General features: G+C 44.7%; 1 long non-coding RNA gene across 1 annotated transcript in view; it reads right to left on the bottom strand.

Moving 5' to 3' along the window:
* LOC118378903 (uncharacterized) overlaps window positions 1-25,356 on the bottom strand; it is an 88,776-nt gene that overhangs the window by 41,697 nt on the left and 21,723 nt on the right. Inside the window, exon 3 of the long non-coding RNA XR_008140982.1 lies at window positions 1,203-1,265. This is a non-coding gene — a long non-coding RNA (uncharacterized LOC118378903). The remainder of the gene's footprint in view (window positions 1-1,202; window positions 1,266-25,356) is intronic.

The raw sequence follows: 25,356 nt of genomic DNA, 5'->3' as shown, positions 1-25,356 counted from the left end.
AAAAGGCCACAGAGCTATCTGCTTAGCTAGCTAGCTTATTGCATGTCCGGGCACGACGACACAACGTCTTATTATTAGTGAATTAAACTAAACTGATATTTGCAACTGGAGTTTGATTTTGGTAACTGTGTCAATTCATCTGTTTCTCAATACTGCACCTTTCTGTTGAAGAATGAGCTAACTTGCTGCTAGGTAATGATGTTGATTTTCCCAGCAAGACATTCCTCTGCATTGTGCAGTGCTTGTAGCTCAGGCGGTAAGTGGCGGCTGGCATTGCAGCAGTTTTGCTATGTAGAGGGACTATCAGCAAAGCCGATAGAGAAGGGAGATAGTCGATAGACTAGAAAAGGCCAATATCGGCCTGATATATCAGCCTGGACGATTTTCGGTCGTTTTCTAGTACAAGGCCTTTCATTCAATACATTCACTGCTAAAATTGACTAAATTTGACAGCCAACATATTTCATGTTAAAAAAATTGTGACTCCACAAATGGTGGTCCTCAAAAGAAAAACTGAAAAGTTTGGTAACCGCTGGCATAGGTAATTATATGCTTGTATGTTCCATATTCTCTCATGTTGCTATCACATTAGCGTAATTTAAAGAGCAAAGGGAATGGATGTTTAATAAATCAATGTTCCTTCTTATCTCATTTGACTAATATAAATCAAGTGATATATGAAGATGATGTCCCTCCTCCTTTTCCATATCTGGGCATCAAACGCAAAATGAACGATTTTCCACCAGTGGGCCTCATGTTTGATTTCCTCCCTTCTTCAATGTCTTTCTCTCCTTTCACCAAATACTGAGTGTTTATCTGACCTCTGGATTTCTGCAGATGTTCACAAACAACTCTTGGTAGCACAATGGAAGTTTACATGAAACATCTCCTGTTTATTTCTAATCTCAAAACACTATACTACAGTTGGAGTAGTAAGTGGGTACAGTTGCAGTAGTGTAGTGACTAAGTAGTGGAGTAATAATAGATTCAGAGTATTAAATAGTCACATGTACAGAGGTTGCAGGTGTGATTGCAGGGTACAGTGAACAACTTAGGCTCTGAGTGAGTAGTAGTGTGTAGAGTATAGCTGTAGTAATAACTGACAAGTGAATAATAGTAGGAGCAAGTACAGTAGTGGTATAGTATAATATATGATAGGACAGCATAGCATATCATAGTTATATCTATAGTATAGTTCTTACCGGACAGACGGAAGGGCTCTGAACTGGGAGGAGGCAGCACAGTGGAGGGCACTGGACCACGGTCTGTATGGAGAGAGAGAGAGTAGTTACAGTAATAACACATCTCATTATTGAGGAGGGCTCTAATGCCTCCAGGGGAAAAACACTGAAGTGAGATTAAGTTCACACATCCTGAAATACTCATTACTGCATCTGAACATTTTAATCATACCTCTCCCTCTGCCTTTCTGCAGAATCTACTTTTAATAACAAGCTGCAAGGTCATAAATGTTCCCTAACCAGGAATGACTGCTGGAAATGAGCTGGAAAATCACACAGCTAGCGCTGCATCTGCCGATTAGCAGAGGGAGAGCGAGAGAGACAGGGGTAGAGAGAGAGGAAGAGAGTGCATCCCAGAGTTAATTGTTTCCTATTCAATGGGCATCTCTACCTTAACAGTATGCAATTGACTTCACCTCTCTTCCCCTCTGCTCTTCATCTCTCCTCTCTGCCACTCTCAGGCCAGTCACAGGCCTCCTCCACAGCCCGTCAAAACAGCTCTGTGTGGCACGTCAAGCAGTACCACTCAGTAGAGTGGCTTTCACAGGCCTCTCTAGTTGGAGAGCAGTTTGTTGAGCCGCCAGGCAATCTAGGCATGTCATGTATAGGCTGATATTTATGTTAGACAGTGAGTGTTTTGGTGGGAACATGGTACTAAACCATGGGGGTGGTGAGAGAGAGGGGGAGAAAGAGGGATTAGAGAGAGAGTGTGAGAAGGGGGGGATCAGTGTCATGGAAAGACTCTTGTCTTTATGAAAAGATGGCATTGAAAATCAGCTCCCTGTTTTTGTGATAACTCTGACAGCATTTAGACTGTTATATCAAATGGACTAAGCCAAGTCACCAACTTAAACATGTTAGAACTCGTGTTCCATCCTCCTCCTCTCATTTCACAGGACATCTCTCCATCAATCTCTCTACAGAAAGAGAACTCTCTCCATCAATCTCTCTACAGACAGAGAACTCTCTCCATCAATCTCTCTACAGACAGACAACTCTCTCCATCAATCTCACTACAGACAGACAACTCTCTCCATCAATCTCACTACAGACAGACAACTCTCTCCATCAATCTCTCTACAGACAGAGAACTCTCTCCATCAATCTCTCTACAGACAGAGAACTCTCTCCATCAATCTCTCTACAGACAGAGAACTCTCTCCATCAATCTCTCTACAGACAGACAACTCTCTCCATCAATCTCACTACAGACAGAGAAGTCTCTCCATCAATCTCACTACAGACAGAGAAGTCTCTCCATCAATCTCTCTACAGAAAGAGAACTCTCTCCATCAATCTCTCTACAGACAGAGAACTCTCTCCATCAATCTCTCTACAGACAGAGAACTCTCTCCATCAATCTCTCTACAGACAGACAACTCTCTCCATCAATCTCACTACAGACAGAGAACTCTCTCCATCAATCTCACTACAGACAGAGAAGTCTCTCCATCAATCTCACTACAGACAGAGAAGTCTCTCCATCAATCTCACTACAGACAGAGAAGTCTCTCCATCAATCTCTCTACAGACAGAGAACTCTCTCCATCAATCTCACTAGACAGAGAACTCTCTCCATCAATCTCTCTACAGACAGACAACTCTCTCCATCAATCTCACTACAGACAGAGAAGTCTCTCCATCAATCTCACTACAGACAGAGAAGTCTCTCCATCAATCTCTCTACAGAAAGAGAACTCTCTCCATCAATCTCTCTACAGACAGAGAACTCTCTCCATCAATCTCTCTACAGACAGAGAACTCTCTCCATCAATCTCACTACAGACAGAGAACTCTCTCCATCAATCTCACTACAGACAGAGAAGTCTCTCCATCAATCTCACTACAGACAGAGAAGTCTCTCCATCAATCTCACTACAGACAGAGAAGTCTCTCCATCAATCTCTCTACAGACAGAGAAGTCTCTCCATCAATCTCTCTACAAACAGAGAAGTCTCTCCATCAGGCACAATCACAACAGTGAGTTTATTTTTAGGCCCAGCCAGTGTTATTCCAGGTAACATCATCAGAGGGGTGAAGTGTCAGGCAGGCAGCAGAGATTCCTGTTGATCAGTCTTGCAGATAAAAGGTTGGTAATGTCAATCCCAACACACACACACTGGTAGCTAGAGGGAGATTTACATTATCAGTCAGGCATGACACAGCTTTAAAATCAATCACATCTACGTGGGAAACCAGTGTCGGCTGGAATAAGAGACTAACGGCAGACACGTGGATGCACAACACGTGAGCTCAACACGCAAACGCACATACACTCACCTTCATTCTCTAGCTCCCTCACACTTCAGACAGACAGACAGACAGACAGACAGACAGACAGACAGACAGACAGACAGACAGACAGACAGACAGACAGACAGACAGACAGACAGACAGACAGACAGACAGACAGACAGACAGACAGACAGACAGACAGACAGACAGACAGACAGACAGACAGACAGACAGACAGACAGACAGACAGACAGACAGACAGACAGACAGACAGACAGACAGACAGACAGACAGACAGACAGACAGACAGACAGACAGACAGACAGACAGACAGACAGACAGACAGACAGACAGACAGACAGACAGACAGACAGACAGACAGACAGACAGACAGACAGACAGACAGACAGACAGACAGACAGACAGACAGACAGACAGACAGACAGACAGACAGACAGACAGACAGACAGACAGACAGACAGACAGACAGACAGACAGACAGACAGACAGACAGACAGACAGACAGACAGACAGACAGACAGACAGACAGACAGACAGACAGACAGACAGACAGACAGACAGACAGACAGACAGACAGACAGACAGACAGACAGACAGACAGACAGACAGACAGACAGACAGACAGACAGACAGACAGACAGACAGACAGACAGACAGACAGACAGACAGACAGACAGACAGACAGACAGACAGACAGACAGACAGACAGACAGACAGACAGACAGACAGAGACAGACAGACAGACAGACAGACAGACAGACAGACAGACAGACAGACAGACAGACAGACAGACAGACAGACAGACAGACAGACAGACAGACAGACAGACAGACAGACAGACAGACAGACAGACAGACAGACAGACAGACAGACAGACAGACAGACAGACAGACAGACAGACAGACAGACAGACAGACAGACAGACAGACAGACAGACAGACAGAGACAGACAGACAGACAGACAGACAGACAGACAGACAGACAGACAGACAGACAGACAGACAGACAGACAGACAGACAGACAGACAGACAGAAAAATACCTGCAGACTTCAGTAGTGAAATATAGAGCTGTGGGTTACAGCAATAAAACTACCCGCCTTGACTGAAATCTGTCTGTCTGTCTCTCTGTCTGTCTGTCAAGAAAGGAGAGAAGTAGCCCATGTCTCCAGATAATGACAATCTCCATCTCAGAATGTGTCACATTAGGACGTGTTCTGACAGCAACGTCCTGCTGGGACTATTGGTTCCTACTCAAACACTGACGGAGAGAGAGGGACACACACATTTCTCAAGTCCTTCCATCCTCCCGCAGTAAGGCCGGCTCTGAAGGGACCTTATACAAGCGCTGTGTTCTTATTGGAGCATGGTTCTGGGAATATCCCGCCCCGTACGTCACCCTCCAGCTGGGGTTCTGAGAAGGTCATGGAGGGGTCAGTAGGCCACCATATTGAATATTGCTCTTCTAAAGATAGACTGTGGAGGAGTGATGGGGTGAAGAGGGCAGGGAAGGAGTGACTGATGGGGTAAGAGCTGATGTAATAAGGATGTTAGTCCGTCTCTCAATACTCTCATCCCTTCATTACCTTCTCTCCTTTCTGTATTACAAGGGTTAAGAGTATTTCCTGGTCACATGACCTGATCAGGAAAAGTCTGTAGCCTATAGGTCTAACCTGAGACATATTTTTTCCAGGTCAGGAGAAATACAAGAATCATATTAGTTCCACTGACAGATCAGATCAGTGATCATTGAGCAGAGAGGAGACGACTCAGACGAGGAAAGGAAACTAGGCGAGATGGGGCAAGAGATGGGGCGAGAGATGGGGCGAGAGATGGGGCGAGAGAGCTGATACTTTGACATCAGCCTCTGTACCATCACTCATTCATATATCTTTATGTACATATTCTTTATCCCCTTACACTTGTGTCTATAAGGTAGTAGTTTTGGAATTGTTAGCTAGATTACTTGTTGGTTATTACTGCATTGTCGGAACTAGAAGCACAAGCATTTCGCTACACTCGCACTAACATCTGCTAACCATGTGTATGTGACAAATACAATTTGATTTGATTTGCTTTCTTACTATTAACAATGCTTCCTAGGCACAACTGTTGAAAAGACTACTCAGACACACGTATTGCACTGTATGGTGTAGTATGAGCTTACTGTATATGGTGAGAGGCTGGGGTAAGGCTTTGGGGCATGTGAATGGTGCTGTGTAGTGTTCTAATCTAGCATCATGGATGTAATGTACATCATGGTGTCGCCAATACAATGGTGTACATCACAGGTTGGGCAATTGGCGGCATGGAGCCCCATTTTGTAGGCCTGCAGACCAACAAAACAAACAGTTTTATTGTAATTATCTTTTTGGGGGGGGGGAACTCAGTCGGGGTCTCAACTTACTGTTGCGAGTTAGAATAATAGAATACATGTGGTTGTGCATCAGCACTCACTCAATTAGCCCATGACAGCAAAAATAATACAAAAATAAACTAAAAATAATAATACTACGGTCCCGGGTTCATATCCCGGGCTGTGCCACAACCGGCTGTGTTCGGGAGTCCCATAGGACGGCACACAATTGGCCCAGCGTTGTCCAGGTTAGGGGAGGGTTTGGCCAGGGGGGCTTTACTTGGCTCACCGCGCTCTAGCGACTCCTTGTGGCGGGCCGGGTACCTGTGGGCTGACCCCGGATGACCGTTGAACGGTGTTTCCTCCGACACAGTGGTGCTGCTGGCTACCGGGTTAAGCTGGCGGGTGTTAAGGAGCGCGGTTAGACGGCTCATGTTTCGGAGGACGCATGACTCCACCTTCGCCTCTCCCGAGCCCGTTGGGGAGTTGCAGTGATGAGACGAGATCGAGGGGGTAAAATACAAACAACTACAAATGATGAGAATAATGAAGTAAGTTTTATGCAGCATCTTTTTTAGTGCGGCCCCATTGCACCTTTTGTTTGTCTGAAATTGCGGGTTTTACACACCAGCCAAGCTTCTGGGAGAGAGCGATGGTCACCTTTCCATAAGTTAGTCTAGTGGCCAGCTATCTAAACTTGTAGTAAACATGGTGGTCTACCCCATTACGACCGTGGTCGTCAGTTATTGATATATCTGGATGCGGACAGCTTGGCTGTCGAAACGTTGGTGGTTCAATTTTTGCATCTGAGCTCCTAGAGAGTGCGGCTCTCTTTTATTTTCAAATTGATCATCCGTTACCATATTAAAAACTGCAAACATTTGCCTCCACCCTATTGCAAATTGTGTAGAATTGCAGAAACTTTGCTGCAAAACTGAACATTTTTCTCTCTGCCCCGGCAAAATGGGTATAATTGCATGAAATGAGTTAAAAAATGGCAAAATATTCCCTCTGCCCCATTACAAAATGTGTAGAATTGCATGAAATGAGTTAAAAAATGGCTAAATATTCACATTACAAAATGTGTAGAATTGCAGGAAATTAACTTTCAAACGTACATTTTTTTCTTTTCGTTGTCACGATGGGGGCCGCTAAAATGTTTTGCTTGCACACACACACACACACACCTCGTCTAGATGTCATACTGATACATAGTATGTAGAAGTGCTTAGGAGCTGTGAATGGTGTATGTGTGTATGTGCTGTGCGTGTATGTGCGTGTATATGCGTGTACGTGAGTGTGTATGTGAGTGTGTGTGTGTGTGTGTGTGTGCGTGTGTGTGTGCGTGCGTGTGTGTGTGCGTGTGTGTGTGTATATGCATATGTGAGTATGTGTGTGCGTATGTGTGTGTTTGTACGTGTGTGTCTGCAGGGTCTACATTAGGCTATGTGAACTGAACAGTATGTAGTGGTACATTATACAGTACATTCTTAGCCCACAATCTAGGCCTCTGATAGTGGCAGGGCATCGCAGCACGACTTTCTAATGTTCAGGCCATCACTATGAGTGCAGTAAGACTCCTCAGACAGGGTAAGAACAATTCATTATAGCTCCATTCTAGTCATAATGAAATAGATAGACCTGGACACAATGCCACAACCCTCTCTGTGGAGAGCACTACACACATTTACAATAGTATGCTTAACAAGTCATATAGAGAATGCAGATGGAGAGAGAGGAGAGAGAGAGAGGCAGAGAGGGAGAAGCAGAGGCAGAGAGAGAGAAGCAGAGAGAAAGGCAAAGAGAGAGAGGAAAGGCAAAGAGAGAGAGGAAAGGCAAAGAGAGAGGCAGAGAGAGGCAGAGAGAGAGAAGCAGAGAGAAAGGCAGAGTGAGAGAGGATAGGCAGAGAGAGAGAAGCAGAGAGAAAGGCAGAGAGAGAGGCAGAGAGAGGCAGAGAGAGAGAAGCAGAGAGAAAGGCAGAGAGAGAGAGAGGATAGGCAGAGAGAGAGAGAAGCAGAGAGAAGCAGAGAGAGGCAGAGAGAGGCAGAGAGAGAGAAGCAGAGAGAAAGGCAGAGAGAGAGAGGATAGGCAGAGAGAGAGAAGCAGAGAGAAAGGCAGAGAGAGAGGCAGAGAGAGGCAGAGAGAGAGAAGCAGAGAGAAAGGCAGAGAGAGAGAGGATAGGCAGAGAGAGAGAAGCAGAGAGAAAGGCAGAGAGAAGCAGAGAGAGGCAGAGAGAGAGAAGCAGAGCGAGAGAAGCAGAGAGGCAGAGAGAAGCAGAGAGAGGCAGAGAGAGAGAGGCAGAGAGAGAGGCAGAGAGAGAGGCAGAGAGAGAGGCAGAGAGAAGCAGAGAGAAGCAGAGAGAAAGGCAGAGAGAGAAGCAGAGAGAAAGGCAGAGAGAGAAAGCAGAGAGAAAGGCAGAGAGAGAGAAGGCAGAGAGAAAGGAGAGCAGAGAGAAGCAGAGAGAGGCAGAGAGAGAGAAGCAGAGAGAAAGGCAGAGAGAGAGAAGCAGAGAGAAAGGCAGAGAGAGAGAAGCAGAGAGAAAGGCAGAGAGAGAGAAGCAGCAGAGAAAGGCAGAGCAGAGAAGCAGAGAGAGAAGCAGAGAGAGAGAAGCAGAGAGAAGGCAGAGAGAGAGAAGCAGAGAGAGGCAGAGAGAGAAGCAGAGAGAGGCAGAGAGCAGAGAAGAAGCAGAGAAAGGCAGAGAGAGAAGCAGAGAGAAGCAGAGAGAGAGAAGCAGAGAGAGGCAGAGAGAGAGAAGCAGAGAGAAAGGCAGAGAGAGAGAAGCAGAGAGCAGAGAGAGAGAGAAGCAGAGAGAAAGGCAGAGAGAGAGAAGCAGAGAGAGAGGCAGAGAGAGAAGCAGAGAGAGGCAGAGAGAGAGAAGCAGAGAGAGGCAGAGAGAGAGAAGCAGAGAGAGGCAGAGAGAGAGAAGCAGAGAGAGGAGAGAGAGAGAAGCAGAGAGAAAGGCAGAGAGAGAGAAGCAGAGAGAAAGGCAGAGAGAGAGAAGCAGAGAGAGGCAGAGAGAGAGAAGCAGAGAGCGGCAGAGAGAGAGAAGCAGAGAGCAGCAGAGAGAGAGAAGCAGAGAGAGGCAGAGAGAGAGAAGCAGAGAGAAAGGCAGAGAAGCAGAAGCAGAGAGAGAGAGAAGCAGAGAGAAAGCAGAGAGAGCAGAGAGAGCAGAGAGAGAGGCAGAGAGAGAGAAGCAGAGAGAGAGAGAGCAGAGAGAGAGAAGCAGAGAGAAAGGCAGAGCAGAGAGAGAGAGAAGCAGAGAGAGGCAGTAGAGAGAGAGAGCAGAGAAGCAGGAAAGGCAGAGAGAGAGGCAGAGAGAAAGGCAGAGAGAGAGGCAGAGAGAGAGAAGCAGAGAGAGGCAGAGAGAAGCAGAGAGCAGAGAGGCAGAGAGAGAAGCAGAGAGCAGCAGAGAGAGGCAGAGAGAGCAGAGAGAGGCAGGATAGGCAGAGAGAGATAGGCAGAGAGAGGCAGAGAGAAGCAGAGAGAGAGTGCAAGTTTAGGCAGCAGAGAGGCAGAGAGAGGCAGAGAGAGGCAGAGAGAGAGGCAGAGAGAGGCAGAGAGAGGCAGAGAGAGAAGCAGAGAGAGAGGCAGAGAGAGAGGCAGAGAGAGAGCAGAGAGAAGCAGAGAGAAAGGCAGAGAGAGAATGAGAAAGCAGAGAGCATTCAGAGAGAGAGAGAGAGGCAGAGAGAAGGCAGAGAGAGAGAAGCAGAGAAGCAGAGAGGCAGAGAGAAAGGCAGAGAGAGAGAAGCAGAGAGAGAGCAGAGAGAGAAGCAGAGAGAGAGAGGCAGAGAGGCAGAGAGAGAGCAGAGAGAAAGCAGAGAGAGAGGCAGAGAGAGATTCAGAGAGAGGCAGAGAGAGAGAAGCAGAGAGAAGCAGAGAGAGGCAGAGAGAGCAGAGAGCAGAGAGAGAGGCAGAGAGAGAGAGGCAGAGAGAGAAGCAGAGAGAGAGGCAGAGAGAAGCAGAGAGAGGCAGAGAGAAGCAGAGAGAGGCAGAGAAAGCAGAGAGAGAGATTCAGAGAGAGGCAGAGAGAAGCAGAGAGAGAGAAGCAGAGAGAGAGAAGCAGAGAGAGAGGCAGAGAGAGAGAAGCAGAGAGAGAGGCAGAGAGAGGCAGAGAGCGGCAGAGAGAGAGAAGCAGAGAGAAAGGCAGAGAGAGAGAAGCAGAGAGCAGTAGAGAGAGAGAAGCAGAGAGAAAGGCAGAGCGAGAGAGGATAGGCAGAGAGAGAGGCAGAGAGAGGCAGAGAGAGTGTGAGTGCAATGTTTATTGTTTATTTCACTTTTGTATATTATCTACTTCACTTGCTTTGGCATTGTTAACATGTTTCCCATGCCAATAAAGCCCCTTGAATTAAATTGAGAGAGGCAGAGAGAGGCAGAGAGAGCTTCAGAGAGAGGCAGAGAGAGGCAGAGAGAGAGGCAGAGAGAGAGGCAGAGAAATATTCAGAAAGAGAGAGAATGAGAGAAGCAGAGAGAGATTCAGAGAGAGAGAGAGAACGAGAGAGGCAGAGAGAGCTTCAGAGAGAGGCAGAGAGAGAGGCAGAGAGAGCTTCAGAGAGAGGCAGGGAGAGAGGCAGAGAGAGAGGCAGAGAAAGATTCAGAAAGAGAGAGAATGAGAGAGGCAGAGAGAGATTCAGAGAGAGAGATTCAGAGAGAGAGAGAGAGGCAGAGAGAGATTCAGAGAGAGAGAGAGAGAGAGAGAGAGGCAGAGAGAGAGGCAGAGAGAGATTCAGAGAGAGAGATTCAGAGAGAGATTCAGAGAGAGAGAGAGATAGAGAGAGAGAGAGAGGCAGAGAGAGAGAGAGGCAGAGAGATTCAGAGAGAGGCAGAGAGAGATTCAGAGAGAGAGATTCAGAGAGAGAGAGAGAGATTCAGAGAGAGAGAGAGGCAGAGAGAGATTCAGAGAGAGAGAGAGAGGCAGAGAGAGATTCAGAGAGAGAGAGGCAGAGAGAGATTCAGAGAGAGAGGCAGAGAGAGATTCAGAGAGAGAGATTCAGAGAGAGAGAGAGGCAGAGAGAGATTCAGAGAGAGAGAGAGAGGCAGAGAGAGAGGCAGAGAGAGAGAGAGAAAGAACAATAGAGAATAGATTGTTAGAGAGATGTTCTCCAGTATAAAAGGAATAGAGCAGATGCGGCGGCAGGTAGCCTAGAGGTTAGAGCGTTGGACTAGTAACCGAAAGGTTGCTGGATTGAATCCCCGAGCTGACAAGGTAAAACTCTGTCGTTCTGCCCCTGAACAAGGCACTGTTCCCTGGTAGGCAGTCATTGTAAATAAGAATTTGTTCTTATCTGACTTGCCTAGTTGAATAAAGGTTAAATAACTGGTGGAAGGCTGCCTGTTAATGAGGTCAGGGGCTCTCTGTCTAATAACACACACACACACACACACACACACACACACACAGTGCCCCTCTACAGTCTAATTAGTAGCACCATTAGTGTGCAGGGAGGGAGTCAGGTCTGATCTGGGGTTACTATCACAAGGACCTGTTTTGTAACACTTTATCCAACACTCCTGGTGCACAGCATGGTCTTCATTGTATTTTGTGAATAGAATATTGGTAAGGAGTACGGTATAAATGTTGATTGCTCAGCATTTACATAACTCCATTCCGTCATCTCTCGACCCACCTTGTTTCTACCTACCACCACTAGTAACCACTGTCACGCACACAGGCACACAGACATAAACACAGAGACAGGCTAATTTGCATGGGGGTGGATCCAATGCTGGGGAATGCATCGTGTAAATTGGTGTGTGGGTGAATGTTTGTGTGTGTGTGTGTGTGTGTGTGTGTGTGTGTGTGTGTGTGTGTGTCACTGTTGTAGGAAGGAGTCCATGGTAACCTCTGCTTTAGTAAACAACCTCCTCCTCTTCCTCTAATTACACTGCTCTGTTGCCAGTGTGTCACTCAGTATACAGCATGTGTGTGTCACTCAGTATACAGTATGTCTGTGTGTGTCACTCAGTATACAGCATGTGTGTGTCACTCAGTATACAGTATGTGTGTGTCACTCAGTATACAGTATGTGTGTGTCACTCAGTATACAGTTTGTGTGTGTCACTCAGTATCACAGTATGTGTGTGTCACTCAGTATACAGTTTGTGTGTGTCACTCAGTGTGTGTCACAGTATGTGTGTGTCACTCAGTATACAGCATGTGTGTGTCACTCAGTATACAGTATGTATGTGTGTGTCACTCAGTATACAGCATGTGTGTGTCACTCAGTATACAGTATGTCAGTATACAGTATGTGTGTGTCACTCAGTATACAGCATGTGTGTGTCACTCAGTATACAGTATGTGTGTGTCACTCAGTATACAGTATGTGTGTGTCACTCAGTATACAGTTTGTGTGTGTCACTCAGTTTACAGTATGTGTGTGTCACTCAGTATACAGCATGTGTGTGTCACTCAGTATACTCAGTATGTGTGTGTCACTCTCAGTATACAGTATGTGTGTGTCACTCAGTATACAGTATGTGTGTGTCACTCAGTATACAGTATGTGTGTCACTCAGTTTACAGTATGTGTGTGTCACTCAGTATACAGTATGTGTGTCACTCAGTATACAGTACTCAGTATACAGTATGTGTGTGTCACTCAGTTTACAGTATGTGTGTGTCACTCAGTATACAGTATGTGTGTGTCACTCAGTATACAGTATGTGTGTGTCACTCAGTATACAGTATGTGTGTGTCACTCAGTATACAGTATGTGTGTGTCACTCAGTTTACAGTATGTGTGTGTCACTCAGTATACAGTATGTGTGTGTCACTCAGTTTACAGTATGTGTGTGTCACTCAGTATACAGTATGTGTGTGTCACTCAGTTTACAGTATGTGTGTGTCACTCAGTTTACAGTATGTGTGTGTCACTCAGTATACAGCATGTGTGTGTCACTCAGTATACAGTATGTGTGTGTCACTCAGTTTATGTGTGTCACTCATATGTGTGTGTCCTCTCTGTCTGTGTGTGTGTGTGTGTCACTCAGTCTCTGTATACAGTATGTGTGTGTCACTCAGTATGTGTGTGTGTCACTCAGTTTACAGTATGTGTGTGTGTCAGTATACAGTATGTGTGTGTCACTCAGTGTGTATGTGTGTGTCACTCAGTATACAGTATGTGTGTGTGTCAGTGTACAGTATGTGTGTGTGTGTGTGTGTCACTCAGTGTGTGTGTGTCACTCAGTATGTGTGTGTCACTCTACAGTATGTGTGTGTCACTCAGTATACAGTATGTGTGTGTCACTCAGTTTACAGTATGTGTGTGTCACTCAGTATACAGTATGTGTGTGTCACTCAGTATACAGTATGTGTGTGTCACTCAGTATACAGTATGTGTGTGTCACTCAGTATACAGTATGTGTGTGTCACTCAGTATACAGTATGTGTGTGTCACTCAGTATACAGTATGTGTGTGTCACTCAGTATACAGTATGTGTGTGTCACTCAGTATACAGTATGTGTGTGTCACTCATGTGTGTGTATACAGTATGTGTGTGTCACTCAGTATACAGTATGTGTGTGTCCCTCAGTATACAGTATGTGTGTGTCACTCAGTATACAGTATGTGTGTGTCACTCAGTATACAGTATGTGTGTGTCACTCAGTATACAGTATGTGTGTGTCACTCAGTATACAGTATGTGTGTGTCACTCAGTTTACAGTATGTGTGTGTCACTCAGTATACAGTATGTGTGTGTCACTCAGTATACAGTATGTGTGTGTCACTCAGTATACAGTATGTGTGTGTCACTCAGTATACAGTATGTGTGTGTCACTCAGTATACAGTATGTGTGTGTCACTCAGTATACAGTATGTGTGTGTCACTCAGTATACAGTATGTGTGTGTCACTCAGTTTACAGTATGTGTGTGTCACTCAGTTTACAGTATGTGTGTGTCACTCAGTATACAGTATGTGTGTGTCACTCAGTACAGTATGTGTGTCACTCAGTATACAGTATGTGTGTGTCACTCAGTATACAGTATGTGTGTGTCACTCAGTATACAGTATGTGTGTGTCACTCAGTATACAGTATGTGTGTGTCACTCAGTATACAGTATGTGTGTGTCACTCAGTATACAGTATGTGTGTGTACAGTATGTGTGTGTCACTCAGTTTACAGTATGTGTGTGTCACTCAGTATACAGTATGTGTGTGTCACTCAGTTACAGTATGTGTGTGTCACTCAGTTTACAGTATGTGTGTGTCACTCAGTATACAGCATGTGTGTGTCACTCAGTATACAGTATGTGTGTGTCACTCAGTATACAGTATGTGTGTGTCACTCAGTATACAGTATGTGTGTGTCACTCAGTATACAGTATGTGTGTGTCACTCAGTATACAGTATGTGTGTGTCACTCAGTATACAGTATGTGTGTGTCACTCAGTATACAGTATGTGTGTGTCACTCAGTATACAGTGTGTGTGTGTCACTCAGTATACAGTATGTGTGTCACTCAGTTTACAGTATGTGTGTGTCACTCAGTATACAGTATGTGTGTGTCACTCAGTATACAGTATGTATGTGTGTCACTACAGTATGTGTGTCACTCAGTATACAGTATGTGTGTGTCACTCAGTATACAGTGTGTGTGTCACTCAGTGTATCAGTATGTGTGTCCTCTCAGTATACAGTATGTGTGTGTCACTCAGTATACAGTATGTGTGTGTCACTCAGTATACAGTATGTGTGTGTCACTCAGTATACAGTGTGTGTGTGTCACTCAGTATACAGTATGTGTGTGTCACTCAGTATACAGTATGTGTGTGTCACTCAGTTTACAGTATGTGTGTGTCACTCAGTATACAGTATGTGTGTGTCACTCAGTATACAGTATGTGTGTGTCACTCAGTATACAGTATGTGTGTGTCACTCAGTATACAGTATGTGTGTGTCACTCAGTATACAGTATGTGTGTGTCACTCAGTATACAGTATGTGTGTGTCACTCAGTATGTGTGTGTCACTCAGTTTACAGTATGTGTGTGTCACTCAGTATGTGTGTGTCACTCAGTATACAGTATGTGTGTGTCACTCAGTATACAGTATGTGTGTGTCACTCAGTATACAGTATGTGTGTGTCACTCAGTATACAGTATGTGTGTGTCACTCAGTATACAGTATGTGTGTGTCACTCAGTTTACAGTATGTGTGTGTCACTCAGTATACAGTATGTGTGTGTCACTCAGTATACAGTATGTGTGTGTCACTCAGTATACAGTATGTGTGTGTCACTCAGTATACAGTATGTGTGTGTCACTCAGTATACAGTATGTGTGTGTCACTCAGTATACAGTATGTGTGTGTCACTCAGTATACAGCATGTGTGTGTCACTCAGTATACAGTATGTGTGTGTCACTCAGTTTACAGTATGTGTGTGTCACTCAGTATACTCAGTATGTGTGTGTCACTCAGTATACAGTATGTGTGTGTCACTCAGTATACAGTATGTGTGTGTCACTCAGTATACAGTATGTGTGTGTCACTCAGTATACAGTATGTGTGTGTCACTCAGTATGTGCGTGTACAGTATGTGTGTGTCACTCAGTATATGTGTGTGTCACTCAGTATACAGTGTGTGTGTCACTCAGTTTACAGTATGTGTGTGTCACTCAGTATACAGTATGTGTGTGTCACTCAGTATGTGTGTGTGTCACTCAGTATACAGTATGTGTGTCACTCAGTATACAGTATGTGTGTGTCACTCAGTATACAGTATGTGTGTGTCACTCAGTATACAGTATGTGTGTGTCACTCAGTATGCGTGTACAGTATGTGTGTGTCACTCAGTATACAGTATGTGTGTGTCACTCAGTTACAGTATGTGTGTGTCACTCAGTTTACAGTATGTGTGTGTCACTCAGTATGTGTGTGTCACTCAGTATACAGTATGTGTGTGTCACTCAGTATACAGTATGTGTGTGTGTCACTCAGTATACAGTATGTGTGTGTCACTCAGTATACAGTATGTGTGTGTCACTCAGTATACAGTATGTGTGTGTCACTCACAGTATGTGTGTCACTCAGTATCAGTATGTGTCCTCAGTGTACAGTATGTGTGTGTCACTCAGTTTACAGTATGTGTGTGTCACTCAGTATACAGTATGTGTGTGTCACTCAGTACAGTATGTGTGTGTCACTCAGTATACAGTATGTGTGTGTCACTCAGTATACAGTATGTGTGTGTCACTCAGTATGTGTGTGTCACTCAGTATCAGTATGTGTGTGTCACTCAGTATACAGTGTGTGTCACTCAGTATACAGTATGTGTGTGTCACTCAGTACAGCATACAGTATGTGTGTGTCACTCAGTTTACAGTATGTGTGTGTCACTCAGTATACAGTGTGTGTGTCACTCAGTATACAGTATGTGTGTGTCACTCAGTTTACAGTATGTGTGTGTCACTCAGTATACAGTATGTGTGTGTCACTCAGTATACAGTATGTGTGTCACTCGTATACAGTATGTGTGTGTCACTCAGTATACAGTATGTGTGTCACTCAGTATACAGTATGTGTGTGTCACTCAGTATACAGTATGTGTGTGTCACTCAGTATACAGTATGTGTGTGTCACTCAGTATACAGTATGTGTGTGTCACTCAGTATACAGTATGTGTGTGTCACTCAGTATACAGTATGTGTGTGTCACTCAGTATACAGTATGTGTGTGTCACTCAGTATACAGTATGTGTGTGTCACTCAGTATACAGTATGTGTGTGTCACTCAGTATCAGTATGTGTGTCACTCAGTATGTGTGTGTCACTCAGTATACAGTATGTGTGTGTCACTCAGTTTACAGTATGTGTGTGTCACTCAGTATACAGTATGTGTGTGTCACTCAGTATACAGTATGTGTGTGTCACTCAGTATACAGTATGTGTGTGTCACTCAGTATACAGCAGTATGTGTGTCACTCAGTATACAGTATGTGTGTGTCACTACAGTATGTGTACAGTATGTGTGTGTCACTCAGTATACAGTATGTGTGTGTCACTCAGTATACAGTATGTGTGTCACTCAGTATACAGTATGTGTGTGTCAGTATACAGTATGTGTGTGTCACTCAGTATACAGTATGTGTGTGTCACTCAGTTTACAGTATGTGTGTGTCACTCAGTATACAGTATGTGTGTGTCACTCAGTATACAGTATGTGTGTGTCACTCAGTATACAGTATGTGTGTGTCACTCAGTATACTCAGTATACAGTATGTGTGTGTCACTCAGTATACAGTATGTGTGTCACCTCAGTCTGTGTACAGTATGTGTGTGTCACTCTGTGTGTGTGTGTGTCAGTATACAGTATGTGTGTGTCACTGCAGTATACAGTATGTGTGTGTCACTCAGTATACAGTATGTGTGTGTGTCACTCAGTATACAGTATGTGTGTGTCACTCAGTATACAGTATGTGTGTGTCACTCAGTATACAGTATGTGTGTGTCACTCAGTATACAGTATGTGTGTGTCACTCAGTATACAGTATGTGTGTGTCACTCAGTATACAGTATGTGTGTGTCACTCAGTATACAGTATGTGTGTGTCACTCAGTATACAGTATGTGTGTGTCAGTATCAGTATGTGTGTGTCACTCAGTATGTATGTGTGTGTCACTCAGTATACAGTATGTGTGTGTCACTCAGTATACAGTATGTGTGTGTCACTCAGTATACAGTATGTGTGTGTCCTCAGTATACAGTATGTGTGTGTCACTCAGTATACAGTATGTGTGTGTCACTCAGTATACAGTATGTGTGTGTCACTCAGTATCACAGTATGTGTGTGTCACTCAGTATACAGTATGTGTGTGTCACTCAGTATACAGTATGTGTGTGTCACTCAGTATACAGTAGTATGTGTGTGTCACTCAGTATACAGTATGTGTGTGTCACTCAGTATACAGTATGTGTGTGTCACTCATCTCAGTCTGTGTGTCACTGTATGTGTGTGTGTGTCAGTGTACAGCATGTGTGTGTCACTCAGTGTGTGTGTGTGTGTGTGTGTCAGTGTACAGTATGTGTGTGTCACTCAGTATACAGTATGTGTGTGTCACTCAGTATACAGTATGTGTGTGTCACTCAGTATACAGTATGTGTGTGTCACTCAGTATACAGTATGTGTGTGTCACTCAGTATACAGTATGTGTGTGTCACTCAGTTTACAGTCATGTACAGTGTGTCACTCAGTATGTGTGTGTCACTCAGTTTACAGTATGTGTGTGTCACTCAGTTTACAGTATGTGTGTGTCACTCAGTTTACAGTATGTGTGTCACAGTATACAGTATGTGTGTGTCACTCAGTATGTGTGTGTCACTCAGTATACAGTATGTGTGTGTCACTCAGTATATGTGTGTCACTCCAGTATACAGTATGTGTGTGTCACTCAGTTTACAGTATGTGTGTGTCACTCAGTATACAGTATGTGTGTGTCACTCAGTATACAGTATGTGTGTGTCACTCAGTATACAGTATGTGTGTGTCACTCAGTATACAGTATGTGTGTGTCACTCAGTTTACAGTATGTGTGTGTCACTCAGTATGTATGTGTGTGTCACTCAGTATACAGTATGTGTGTGTCACTCAGTATACAGTATGTGTGTGTCACTCAGTATACAGTATGTGTGTGTCACTCAGTATACAGTATGTGTGTGTCACTCAGTATACAGTATGTGTGTGTCACTCAGTATACAGTATGTGTGTGTCACTCAGTATACAGTATGTGTGTGTCACTCAGTATACAGCATATGTGTGTGTATACAGTATGTGTGTGTCACTCAGTATACAGTATGTGTGTGTCACTCAGTATACAGTATGTGTGTGTCACTCAGTATACAGTATGTGTGTGTCACTCAGTTTACAGTATGTGTGTGTCACTCAGTATACAGTATGTGTGTGTCACTCAGTATACAGTATGTGTGTGTCACTCTGTATACAGTATGTGTGTGTCACTCAGTATACAGTATGTGTGTGTCACTCAGTATGTGTGTGTCTGCATCTCTGCTCTGTGTGTGTGTGTGTGTGTCTCAGTATACAGTGTGTGTGTGTGTATGTGTGTGTCACTCAGTTTACTGTGTGTGTGTGTGTGTCTGCATCTCTGCTCTGTGTGTGTGTGTGTGTGTGTGTGTGTGTGTGTGTGTGTGTGTGTGTGTGTGTGTGTGTGTGTGTGTGTGTGTGTCTGCACAGTTTACAGTATGTGTGTGTCACTCAGTTTACAGTATGTGTGTGTCACTCAGTATACAGTATGTGTGTGTCACTCAGTATACAGTATGTGTGTGTCACTCAGTATACAGTATGTGTGTCACTCAGTATATGTGTGTCACTCAGTATACAGTATGTGTGTGTCACTCAGTATACAGTATGTGTGTGTCACTCAGTATACAGTATATGTGTGTCACTCAGTATACAGTATGTGTGTCACTCAGTATACAGTATGTGTGTGTCACTCAGTATGTGTGTGTCACTCAGTATACAGTATGTGTGTGTCACTCAGTATACAGTATGTGTGTGTCACTCAGTATACAGTATGTGTGTGTCACTCAGTATAGTATGTGTGTGTCACTCAGTATACAGTATGTGTGTGTCACTCAGTGTACAGTATGTGTGTGTCACTCAGTATACAGTATGTGTGTGTCACTCAGTATACAGTATGTGTGTGTCACTCAGTATACAGTATGTGTGTGTCACTCAGTATACAGTATGTGTGTGTCACTCAGTATACAGTATGTGTGTGTCACTCAGTATACAGTGTGTATACAGTATACAGTATGTGTGTCACTCAGTATACAGTATGTGTGTGTCACTCAGTATACAGTATGTGTGTGTCACTCAGTTTATCTGCATCTGTGTCACTCAGTGTACAGTATGTGTGTGTCTCAGCATCTCTGCTCTGTGTGTCACTCAGTATACAGTATGTGTGCGTCTCAGCAGTATGTGTGTGTCTGCATCTCTGCTCTGTGTGTGTGTGTGTGTGTGCATCTCTGTGTGTGTGTGTGTGTGTGTGTGTGTGTGTGTGTGTGTGTGTGTGTGTCTGCATCTCTGCTCTGTGTGTGTGTGTGTGCATCTCTGCTACTGTGTGTGTGTGTGTCACTCAGTATACAGTATGTGTGTGTCACTCAGTATACAGTATGTGTGTGTCACTCAGTATACAGTATGTGTGTGTCACTAAGTTTACAGTATATGTGTGTCACTCAGTATACAGCATATGTGTGTCACTCAGTATGTGTGTGTCACAGTTTACAGTATGTGTGTGTCACTCAGTTTACAGTATGTGTGTCACTCAGTTTACAGTATGTGTGTGTCACTCAGTATGTGTGTCACTCAGTATGTGTGTGTCACTCAGTTTACAGTATGTGTGTCACTCAGTATCATGTGTGTGTCACTCAGTTTACAGTATGTGTGTGTCACTCAGTATACAGTATGTGTGTGTCACTCAGTATACAGTATGTGTGTGTCACTCAGTATGTATGTGTGTCACTCAGTGTACAGTATGTGTGTGTCACTCAGTATACAGTATGTGTGTGTCACTCAGTATACAGTATGTGTGTGTCACTCAGTATACAGTATGTGTGTGTCACTCAGTATACAGTATGTGTGTGTCACTGTGTCAGTATGTGTGTGTCACTCAGTATACAGTATGTGTGTGTCACTCAGTATACAGTATGTGTGTGTCACTCAGTATACAGTATGTGTGTGTCACTCAGTATACAGTATGTGTGTGTCACTCAGTATGTATGTGTGTGTCACTCAGTATACAGTATGTGTGTCACTCAGTATACAGTATGTGTGTGTCACTCAGTATACAGTATGTGTGTGTCACTCAGTATACAGTATGTGTGTGTCACTCAGTGTACAGTATGTGTGTGTCACTCAGTATACAGTATGTGTGTGTCATCAGTATGTGTGTGTCTGCACTCATCTCTGCTCTCTGTGTGTGTGTGTGTCTGCATCTCTATGTCTGCATCTCTGCTCTGTGCGTGTGTGTGTGTCTGCATATGTGTGTGTCACTCAGTATACAGTATGTGTCTGTGTACAGTATGTGTGTGTCACTCAGTATACAGTATGTGTGTCACTCAGTATACAGTATGTGTGTGTCACTCAGTATACAGTATGTGTGTGTCACTCAGTTTACAGTATGTGTGTCACTCAGTATACAGTATGTGTGTCACTCAGTACAGTATGTGTGTGTCACTCAGTATACAGTATGTGTGTGTCACTCAGTTTACAGTATGTGTGTGTCACTCAGTTATACAGTATGTGTGTGTCACTCAGTATACAGTATGTGTGTGTCACTCAGTATACAGTATGTGTGTCACTCAGTATACAGTATGTGTGTGTACTCAGTATACAGTATGTGTGTGTCACTCAGTATACAGTATGTGTGTCACTCAGTATACAGTATGTGTGTGTCACTCAGTATACAGTATGTGTGTGTCACTCAGTACGGTATGTGTGTGTCACTCAGTATAGTATGTGTGTGTCACTCAGTATACAGTATGTGTGTCACTCAGTATACAGTATGTGTGTCACTCAGTATACAGTATGTCACTCAGTATACAGTATGTGTGTGTCACTCAGTATACAGTATGTGTGTGTCACTCAGTATACAGTATGTGTGTCACTCAGTATACAGTATGTGTGTGTCACTCAGTATACAGTATGTGTGTGTCACTCAGTATACAGTATGTGTGTGTCACTCAGTATACAGTATGTGTGTCACTCAGTATACAGTATGTGTGTGTGTCACTCAGTTTACAGTATGTGTGTGTCACTCTCAGTATCACTCAGTATGTGTGTGTCACTCAGTATACAGTATGTGTCTGCATCTCTGCTCTGTGTGTGTGTGTGTGTGTCTGCATCTCTGCTCTGTGTGTGTGTGTGTGTGTGTGTGTGTGTGTGTGTGTGTGTGTGTGTGTCTGCATACAGTATGTGTGTGTCTGCATCTCTGTGTCTGTGTGTGTGTGTGTGTGTGTATCTCTGCTCTGTGTGTGTGTGTGTGTCTGCATCTCTGCTCTGTGTGTGTGTGTGTGTGTGTGTGTGTGTCTGTGTGTGTGTGTGTGTGTGTGTGTGTGTGTGTGTGTGTGTGTGTGTGTGTGTGTGTCTGTATCTCTGCTCTGTGTGTGTGTCCTCAGTTTGTGTCTGCATCTCTGCTCTGTGTGTGTGTGTGTGTGTGTGTCACTCAGTATACAGTATGTGTGTGTCACTCAGTATGTGTATGTGTGTGTATGTGTGTGTCTCATCTCTGCTCTGTACAGTATGTGTGTGTCTGCATCTCTCAGCTATACAGTATGTGTGTGTCACTCAGTTTACAGTATGTGTGTGTCACTCAGTATACAGTATGTGTGTGTCACTCAGTTTACAGTATGTGTGTCACTCAGTATACAGTATGTGTGTGTCACTCAGTATACAGTATGTGTGTGTCACTCAGTATACAGTATGTGTGTGTCACTCAGTATACAGTATGTGTGTGTCACTCAGTATACAGTATGTGTGTGTCACTCAGTATACAGTATGTGTGTGTCAGTATGTATGTGTGTGTCAGTATGTGTGTGTCTCAGTATACAGTATGTGTGTGTCACTCAGTATACAGTATGTGTGTGTCACTCAGTATACAGTATGTGTGTGTCACTCTCAGTATACAGTATGTGTGTGTCACTCAGTATACAGTATGTGTGTGTCACTCAGTATACAGTATGTGTGTGTCACTCAGTATACAGTATGTGTGTGTCACTCAGTATACAGTATGTGTGTGTCACTCAGTATACAGTATGTGTGTGTCACTCAGTATACAGTATGTGTGTGTCACTCAGTTTACAGTATGTGTGTGTCACTCAGTATACAGTATGTGTGTGTGTCTGCTCAGTGTGTGTGTGTCACTCAGTATACAGTGTGTGTGTGTGTGTGTCACTCAGTATACAGTATGTGTGTGTCACTCAGTATACAGTATGTGTGTGTCACTCAGTATACAGTATGTGTGTGTCACTCAGTATACAGTATGTGTGTGTCACTCAGTATACAGTATGTGTGTGTCACTCACTGTCACTCAGTATACAGTATGTGTGTGTCACTCAGTATACAGTATGTGTGTGTCACTCAGTATACAGTATGTGTGTGTCACTAGTGTACAGTATGTGTGTGTCACTCAGTATACAGTATGTGTGTGTCACTCAGTGTACAGTATGTGTGTGTCACTCAGTATACAGTATGTGTGTGTCACTCAGTATACAGTATGTGTGTCACTCTCATACAGTATACCATATGTGTGTGTCCTCCCAGTATGTGTGAAAACACTGCTGTGTGTAATGTGTGTCTGCATCACTCAGTATACAGTATGTGTGTGTGTGTGTCTGCATCTCTGTGTCTGTGTGTGTGTGTCTGCATCTCTGTGTCACTGTGTGTGTGTGTGCGTGTGTGCGTGTGTGTGTGTGTGTGTCATCTCTGCTCTGTGTGTGTGTGTGTGTGTGTGTCTGCTCAGTGTCTACTGTGTGTGTGTGTGTGTGTGTGTGTGTGTGTGTGTGTGTGTGTGTGTGTCTGCATCTCTGCTCGTGTGTGTGTGTCTGTGTGTGTGTGTCTGCATCTCAGTCTGCTCTGTGTGTGTGTGTGTGTGTGTGTCTGCATCTCTGCTCTGTGTGTGTGTGTGTGTGTGTCTGCATCTCTGCTCTGTGTGTGTGTGTGTGTGTGTGTGTGTGTGTGTGTGTGTGTGTGTGTCTGCATCTCTGCTCTGTGTGTGTGTGTGTGTGTCTGCATCTCTCTGTGTGTGTGTGTGTGTGTGTGCATCTCTCTCTGTGTGTGTGTGTGTCTGCATCTCTGCTGTGTGTGTGTGTGTGTGTCTGCATCTCTGCTCTGTGTGTGTGTGTGTCGTGCATCTCTGCTGTGTGTGTGTGTGTGTGTGTGTGTGTGTCTGCATCTCTGCTCTGTGTGTGTGTGTGTGTCTGCATCTCTGCTCTGTGTGTGTGTGTGTGTGTGTCTGCATCTGTGTGTGTGTGTGTCTGCTCTGTGTGTGTGTGTGTGTCTGCATCTCTGCTCTGTGTGTGTGTGTGTGTCTGCATCTCTGCTCTCTGTGTGTGTGTGTGTCTGCATCTCTGCGTGTGTGTGTGTGTGTGTGTCTGCATCTCTGCTCTGTGTGTGTGTGTCTGCATCTGTGTGTGTGTGTGTGTGTGTGTGTGTGTGTCTGCATCTCTGCTCTGTGTGTGTGTGTGTGCGTCTGCATCTCTGCTCTGTGTGTGTGTGTGTGTGTCTGCATCTCTGCTCTGTGTGTGTGTGTGTGTGTGTCTGCATCTCTGCTCTGTGTGTGTGTGTGTGTGTGTGTGTGTGTCTGCATCTCTGCTCTGTGTGTGTGTGTGTGTGTGCATCTCTGCTCTGTGTGTGTGTGTGTGTGTGTGTGTGTGTGTGTGTGTGTGTGTGTGTGTGTCTGCATCTCTGCTCTGTGTGTGTGTGTGTGTCTGCATCTCTGCTCTGTGTGTGTGTGTGTGTGTGTCTGCATCTCTGCTCTGTGTGTGTGTGTGTCTGCATCTCTGCTCTCTGTGTGTGTGTGTGTCTGCATCTCTGCTCTCTGTGTGTGTGTGTGTGTGTGTGTGTGTGTGTGTGTGTGTGTGTGTGTGTGTGTGTGTGTGTGTGTGTGTGTGTGTGTGTGTGTGTGTGTCTGCATCTCTGCTCTGTGTGTGTGTGTGTGTGCGTGCATCTCTGCTCTGTGTGTGTGTGTGTGTGTGTCTGCATCTCTGCTCTGTGTGTGTGTGTGTGTGTGTGTGTGTGTGTGTGTGTGTGTGTGTGTGTGTGTGTGTGTCTGCATCTCTGCTCTGTGTGTGTGTGTGTCTGCATCTCTGCTCTGTGTGTGTGTGTGTGTGTCTGCATCTCTGCTCTGTGTGTGTGTGTGTGTCTGCATCTCTGCTCTGTGTGTGTGTGTGTGTGTGTGTGTGTGTGTGTGTGTGTGTGTGTGTGTGTGTGTGTGTGTCTGCATCTCTGCTCTGTGTGTGTGTGTGTGTGTCTGCATCTCTGTGTGTGTGTGTGTGTGTGTCTGCATCTCTGCTCTGTGTGTGTGTGTGTGCGTCTGCATCTCTGCTCTGTGTGTGTGTGTGTGTGTCTGCATCTCTGCTCTGTGTGTGTGTGTGTGTGTGTGTGTGTGTGTGTCTGCATCTCTGCTCTGTGTGTGTGTGTGTGTGTGTGTCTGCATCTCTGCTCTGTGTGTGTGTGTGTGTGTGTGTCTGCATCTCTGCTCTGTGTGTGTGTGTGTGTGTGTCTGCATCTCTGCTCTGTGTGTGTGTGTGTGTGTGTCTGCATCTCTGCTCTGTGTGTGTGTGTGTGTGTGTGTGTCTGCATCTCTGCTCTGTGTGTGTGTGTGTGTGTGTGTCTGCATCTCTGCTCTGTGTGTGTGTGTGTGTGTCTGCATCTCTGCTCTGTGTGTGTGTGTCTCATCTCTGCTCTGTGTGTGTGTGTGTCTGCATCTCTGCTCTGTGTGTGTGTGTGTCTGCATCTCTGCTGTGTGTGTGTGTGTGTCTGCATCTCTG

The sequence above is a fragment of the Oncorhynchus keta genome, chromosome 8 (genome assembly GCF_023373465.1).
Source record: "Oncorhynchus keta strain PuntledgeMale-10-30-2019 chromosome 8, Oket_V2, whole genome shotgun sequence".
NCBI lineage: Eukaryota > Metazoa > Chordata > Actinopteri > Salmoniformes > Salmonidae > Oncorhynchus > Oncorhynchus keta.
The sequence above is the reverse complement of the archived record's forward strand: the minus strand, read 5'-3'. Positions and strand labels throughout refer to the sequence as shown.